Source organism: Heterocephalus glaber, unplaced genomic scaffold (genome assembly GCF_053883595.1).
Source record: "Heterocephalus glaber isolate CG9 unplaced genomic scaffold, H.glaber_assembly_v1.0 deba00001859, whole genome shotgun sequence".
NCBI lineage: Eukaryota > Metazoa > Chordata > Mammalia > Rodentia > Bathyergidae > Heterocephalus > Heterocephalus glaber.
Genome location: NW_028258500.1, coordinates 282,253 through 289,942, shown reverse-complemented (window position 1 = coordinate 289,942; position 7,690 = coordinate 282,253). Strand labels below are relative to the sequence as shown.

General features: G+C 36.9%; 1 pseudogene; it reads right to left on the bottom strand.

Moving 5' to 3' along the window:
* Positions 1-6,520: 6,520 nt before the first annotated feature.
* On the bottom strand, positions 6,521-7,460 carry LOC101705315 (olfactory receptor 7D4-like; annotated as a pseudogene).
* Positions 7,461-7,690: the final 230 nt, after the last annotated feature.

Genomic DNA, 7,690 nt, shown 5'->3' with positions numbered 1-7,690 from the left:
TGCTCACAAAAGAAAGGCATGAATTCCTTCTCTAGAAAAGAAGAGAGATTCTTTCAGTGATGCTTAGGCTCTATTGTGTTACAAAGAAAGAAAACAAAGACTTCTACTTAATATACGTATATATCCATAAGCATATCAAGGCAATAGGAAAGAAATATTCATGAAACCTACAATCCTCACTTCAGTAATTTGTCATGTTATTATAGTTGGTATTTATAACTACCTACTTATTATTCCCATTCTGTATTCTCCTGGCTCTCAGCAATCACCTAATTGAGTCTTGGTTATTTATCTCGTAGTGTGCCCATATTCTCATTCAGGAGAGCACTTGTCATCCTGCCTGGATTGAGTCACTGTAGTTTCCTATTGATCTTAGTAATAGGGCATAGTAATGCCAGGAGATGCCCTAACTGAACTTCTCCATCCGAAATATAGTAGTTCTTCTTTCCACTGTTGAATAGTAGCCTAATTTTCCCGTCCCTTAGTAGTCTGAATCAATCACCCCCACCAACACTGTAACTCTGCTTTTAGCTGTTGACTCAGTGGCAAGAGGAGGCAAAAATGACCGGGAGAGGGCTTAGATTGCAGTTAATGTTTGTGGCTCCTAGTATAAGTTTGCCCTGAGAGGGAACTAAGACATCTAGCTCAGCAGAGCACAAGGTCATGGAAACAGGAAGCAAAAAATTTGATAGTGGATCACTGGTGAGTGATATCATTCCCACTCCACCCCTTCATTATTGGATCCATGAATCCTGGGTATGGAAGAAAAAAATGCTATATATTAGTGACTGATGCAGAACATATTACAGCCTCCTTGAGAACCTTACTCTAGACATGCAAAACATTTCCACTCAGCTGTAACTGTAAGTGCATCTTTAAAAGGCCATTCCAACTTTCTGTCAACCCAGCTGCTTAGGGATGTTGGAGAATATAATAAGACCAGTGAGTCCACTGCCATACTTACTAGGTATGGCAAGATTTATGGCTATACAGTGCAGTTTTGGTCACAAACAATGCTGCATATAATACCATAAGTGTGGATGAGGCATTTTGGAGGCCCATAGACAGTAGTTTTGGCAGAAGCCTCTATGCGGGGAAGGCACTTCCATAACCAGAATAACTGTCTATTCCTATAAGAAAAAGTGCTGCTCTGTCTATTACAAAAGTGGTCTGACATAATCAACTGGTCACCAGCTTGCAGGCTGGTCACCCCAGGGAAAGGCACTATACCAGGGACTCAATTTTTGTCTCTGCTCCTGTCAGAATGAGGATTCTGCACTGGTTGTTCCCATATCAGCCTTGGTGAATGAAAGTCCATGTTGCTGAGTCTATCTGCAACCTCCTTCCCTGCCACCACAGCCACTTTGTCATGAGTTCAATGGGCAACGATGGTTGGCTAAGGAAAAATGTCATCGGCTATCCACAGAATGGTTCATCCCTCCTCTTGATTATCAAAGTTCTCATGTTCTGAGGTCACATTTTGGTATTTACATGAGATAAAAATACCTTCACTTCCTTTTCCTGTGTCATATCCTTTCTCTAAATCTTTTTATCACCAATTTTCCAGGCATGTTCATTCCAAGTTGCTATCTATGCAGTCAAATCATTGACAACTGCCCATATAGAATCACACACTGTGCCATTTTTACCTCCAAGAAAAATGTATAGCCATGTCCACTGCCCAAAATTTTGCCTGCTGTGAAGATATCCCTTCACCACTGTCCTTCAGGAATGTCCTGAAAAGAGGCTTTTTCTTTTGTTGTAATTCAGCTGAATACTTTGGAGTAGTTCCTGCATAACTGGCAGAACCATCTATAAACAAGCCCATGTCCTTTCTTCCTTTTTCAATAGATTATAGGGTACACACCATGAGGCAATATGTGCATTCTAGAGGAGAGAAAACATTTCAACCAGAGTTAGAATCATGGAATTTTGGGCTACTTCTTCACATGACTTACTTTTACCTTCTGGTCCTGTTGGGGACCAGTAATGTATATGCCACATCCATTTGATAACTATTGCTGTGCATGTTCAACATTAAGACTTGATGGATCAGATAGCACCCAGTTCAGGATGGGTATCTTGAGCCACATTGTAGCTTTGTGTCCCAAGCCTAAGAGTTCAGTTTCTCAAGGCTAAGTATCAGGTTAGTTGCTGTTTCTCAAATGGAGAGTGTTTTTTTGTGCAGATGGTAGCAGAACCTTGCTCCAAAATTGTAAGGGCCTCTGCTGTGGCTCCTCTTTGAGGGCCTTCCACAGGCTCCAAACAGCATCTTTATCTGCTACTGATAACTCCAGTATTATTGGATCTGTCTGGGTCCTGTGGCCCCAGTAGCAGAGCAACTGGAATGGCAGCCTGGAGCTGTTTCAGAACCTTCTTTTGTTCTGGGGCCCACAGAGAATGGTTATCAACAATTCAAAAGACAACAAATGAGGTTGTGGAAAAAATGAACTTCTGTCTGTTGTGAGAATTGTTGGTGGAATGTAAACTAGTACAAGAACTGTGGAAATCAGTATGGAGATTCTTAAAAAAATTAAAAATAGAAATTTCATTTGACCCAGGTCTATGTCTTCTGGGTATCTTCCCAAAGAGTTAAAGATATAACATTACAGTGATACATTCATAGACATGTTTATAGCAGAACAATTCAAAACACCTAAATTTTGGAAATAGCATACATGCATGTGAGCAGATGAATAGATACAGAACATGTGGTATTTACACACAATGGAATACTGCTCAGGCATACAAAAGGATAAAATTGAATCATTTGTAGAAATGCAGATCCATCACATTACCAAAAAGCTAAGTGAAATAAAGCAGGCACAGAAAATTAAATATAGCATGGTTTCTCCTATATAAGAAACCAAAGTACCATAATTTAAAGAGCAAATTAAATCATAGATGATAAGGAACAGAGAGCTAGAACTTATGCAGATAGCTAGGGGATGATCTAGTGATGGAAGGAGAGGGAATGAAGGTGAGGGGAAATATAAAGACTTAAGATGCAATATATACATGTCCTATCTCCTTATGGTCAGTGCATTCATCACGTATCACAATTTGTAGAAATAAAAATATGTGCAAAAAGTAGTTGAAGGCTTGGTACCTGACAATTGAGTCACCAATGTAAGTATGCATGGGAGGGCTGGTGAAACTGAAGACTGTTGTCCAAAAGCAATGCCAAAAACTGGAGCTCTTCCAAAATGGAAACACTTTCTTTTTTACTCTTTTTATCCTGTCCAGGCTACAAACTGATTTGATGGTGTCACCAACATCAGGGATAGGTCTTCCCACTTCAGTTTTCTGACTTATATATCAGATACAGTCACACCAAGAACTTTACTAATGTGCGAGGTGGTTCTCACTCATGTCAACCTGACATATCACATTTAAGAACACAATATGCAGTCAACCCAAGCGTCTGACATCAGATGATCAGATGAAAAAAATAGTGATACATCTACACAATGTAATAAGAATCAACCTTTAGAAAGAAGGAAATCCTGGAATTAGTTATCATGTTGATAAACTTGGAATACCCAATGTTACAAAAAATAATCAGGTACAAATAAATAAATGCATTAAATTAATTAAAGGTAGATACTTAAAAGTTCAACTCAGAACAAAATGGTGAATACCTGCAGTAGTGGGTTTGGAAATTACATAGATGTTGGTGAAAAGACAGATAAGAGTAATAACTAAAAGATATGTCTTTACCTCATAACGAGTATTGTTAAAAATAAATTGTATACTTGAAAACAACAGAATGACACCATAAAGAAAGGGTGTCCAAAACATACATTTATAAAGGGCAAATGTATCCAAAATATATACTGGTCAGAAGGAAAAATACACACTGAATAATGACAAAACATAAAAAAGAAATTTTTATGAAGAGAAAATTTTCCCTAGGAGATACACTAAATGTCATAAAGCACAGAACATGTTTAGTTAGTCCTAGGAGAATGTAAACAAAAAGCACAGTCATAAACATGAAAATATAACCCCATGAAACAATAAAATTACCTCCTTTGCAAGAAAATACACAGATCTAGGGACCATAATATTGAACGATATGAGCCAGATTTAGAAAGACAAATACCACATGATTTCCCTAATACATGGATTCTAAAAAAAAAAGTCAATAAAATGGAATGGAGACAATGAGACACAGGAAGTGTGTAAAATGAGAAAATATGACATGAACAAAATATTTAATATACGTGGAAACCCTCTCCCCGAATGTGAAACTAGGGCCAAGGGCGGGATGAAGGGAATGATGAGAGGGGTGCAAATGCTCAAAGTGCGTTATTTGTAGGTGTGAGTCGGCTAAAATGAAACACTAATAAACAACAGCAAATAAGGTACAATAACAGAACATTCTACATTAAAGAGACTGCTATAATTGCTTTTTTATTTTATTCAAAAAGGAAAAATTTCAAAACAAAATTATAATAGAATAACAATATTTAATGCACTGTGTATCATTATCTTGAAAGTATTTAGTGGACAAGACATATACAGGAAAAGATTCTCTCTTACGAAGAAGAAACAAATAATTTCACAAAACTTTGTTTTCAATAAGCTAAGAGAAACTAGGAGCATAAATGAACTGAATTAGCATATATATATATAAATATTTTTGCAATGGTAGAATAGGTAATTTAGGGAGTTACTTGAACTCCCCCATGCCTATTTTCAATTTATCCTATTCTTTCTCTCTCTCTCTTTCTCTCTCTAAATATATATATATGTATATATATGCATATATGTCATGTCTCATATAAAAGAAACCATATAATATTTGAACTTGTGTATCTGACTTATTTCACTTAACTTTATATTCTTAAGTTATAATCAATTTACCTATGAATGTCTCAAGCTTATCTTTCTTTATGGCATAGTACTATTCCATCATGTATAAATACCACATCTTCTTTATCAATCCATATATGCTGTTTCTAAGACCTAGTTATTATAAATTATTCTGCTATAAACATGGTATGGATGCATCCTGTACTATGATGATTTTAACACTTTGGGGAAGATACTTAGAAGAGGAATAGATGGATCGAATGGAATTTCCATTTTTAGTTTTTGAAGAATCTCTAATTGCTTTTTAAAAGGGAAAAATAACATTATTAGCCTGAATATTATAACCTGACATAATGACGTGAATAGAAAAGATGTCACCCACTGTGAAAAAAATAGGTGATTTCTAAAAGTCTCAAATATACAATTGCAATGTGATCCAGAAGTCCCATGCCTAGGTATATTTCCAAGATGAAATATACCTGCTACAAATAAAAAATGTGCATACAAGTCCATAGAAGCACCATTTACAATGGCTAAAATATTGGAAATATGTGAATTCCCATCAATGCATGAAAACACATACAGTGTGTGTACAGGTGTAGTAGAATATTATTCAGCCATAAAAGAAAATAGAGTGAAAAATAAGGAAGGAGAAAATGAGAAATGTAAGAAAGGAAGGAGGAAAAGAAAGGAAAAAGAAGAAAGAAAAGTGGAAGAAATATGGAAGAGTAAAGGAATAAAAAAGGAGGAAGAGGAGATGGGGTTGAATGAAGAAAGCAAAGAAAAAAGATCTCAGAGTTGCTCTAGAAATGATATCACTATCCATAAAATAAGCAAACTCTCTTCAAAAAGTCATTTTCATATTGAAAATCCAATCACTGTCTTTACAAAATGTAGTATACCAATCCTTAAAAGGTGCGCTCTGTGTCAGTTCAGTTAGTAGTGTACTAATCCATCTTAATTTTGGTTTCTTCTTTTGAGAAATTAGGTGAATTATAGCAAATATTTCAAAGAGAGGTTTTCAGGATTAAATAAAGCAATACGTCTATAATCAATAAGCACAAACCTCATATAGTAAGTGATTTGACTCGATTATTGAGTTATTTTCATTGCACTTCTTCCAAGTAACACAAGAACAAAATAAAATCAAGGTGAAGAACATTAACATTAAATAGTATAATTTTTACATTGTTATTCCATATAGTCATTGAGTATAATGTGATATTTTGATAAACATACATTTTTCAATGATCAAATCAGATTAATTAACATATATATCACCTAAATATTTATGATTTAATTTTGGTGAGAATATTTAAAATTAATAAGGATATAATATTTGAGAACATCATGTCAACATTGAATATGTTAGGTACATTAAATATGAAATTAGAAACATCACAAATGCCTGTAAATAAACAGGTCAAGGACAAAATGTTAGGAGACACGTGAAAGGAAGAAATAATACTTTTTGGTACTGGGGATTGAACTCATGGAAGAAATAATAAAACTAATGAGAGAGCTGTCAAGGAGAAACAAATGCAAACCATATATACATAAATGTCATATCCAAGTATGGAAAAATACAAATAGAAAAATGTTACATAGGTTTTGGAGAAGACAAAGAACCAGGTTATTATAATTCCAAATATTTGTCTTAGGGACATATCGAATTCCCTTAAGTTTTAAAGTCATTGGTCTATTAAGGACAAGAGGCTGTTCCGCTTAGGAATCTTCCCAGGGCCCCCTTCACATCCTTGTTCCGCAGGCTGTAGATGAAGGGGTTCAGCATCGGGGTCACCACAGTGTACATCACGGAGGCGATCATGCTTGCCCGAGAAGAATGGGTGAATGTAAAACTAAGGTACTCCGCAAGGCTTGTCCCATAGTACAGGAAGACCATACACAGGTGAGATGCACAGGTGGAAAAATGCCTTCGACTTGCTTGCAGAACAGGATATCTTCATTAAAGAGGAGACAATCTGAGAGTAAGAAAAGAGAATCCCAGTGACAGGAAACACACCCAGGAGGGCAGTTGTTATGTACAAGACAGCGTTATTGATTCGGGTATCAGAGCTGGGCACTTGGAGGAGTGGAGGCAGATCGCAGAAGAAATGTGGGATTTGAGTACCTCTGGTAAAGGTCAGATGTATAATCAGTAGAAGGTGGAGCAGGGCATCCCAGAAGATTATAATCCAAGATATCAGGACCAGGAGACCACAGAGCTGGGGGTTCATGATGCTCATGTAGTTCGGGGGATGACAGATGGCCACAAAGCGGTCATAGGCCATGATGGTCAGTAGAAAATTATCCATTCCAGCGAAAATCATAAAAAAATACACCTGAGTGAGGCACTCCCTGTAGGAGATGTCTTTATGCTGTGTCTGGATGTTCACCAGCATCTTTGGGACAATAGTGGAAGTGAAACAAATGTCCACAAAAGACAGATTGGAGAGGAAGAAGTACATGGGGGTGTGGAGTTGGGAGTCAGAGGTGACAGCCATGATGATGAGCAGGTTTCCGAACACCGTGGCCAGGTCCATGGACAAGAAGAGTGCAAAGAGGGCAGGTTGCAGTTCAGGATAACCTGAAAGGCCCAGGAGGAGGAACTGTGCCATACATGAATTGTTGTCTCTTTCCATGTGGCTGGTGTAACTGGTAGAGTAGAAAACAAAAGCACTTTTCAAAGAACAGTAAACTGGCACCTGGGGTATTTATCCCTGTTCTGCATCACCCTTGAATGGATCCCCTTCATCTTCTCTTGAGTCCTGCCAGTGCCTGACTCACTGAGCCAAGTGGTTCCCATTGTCTGTTTTAACTTTTTATTCTTATTCATGTTTTCTTAAATTTTCTGAAGTCCTGGGGATTGAAT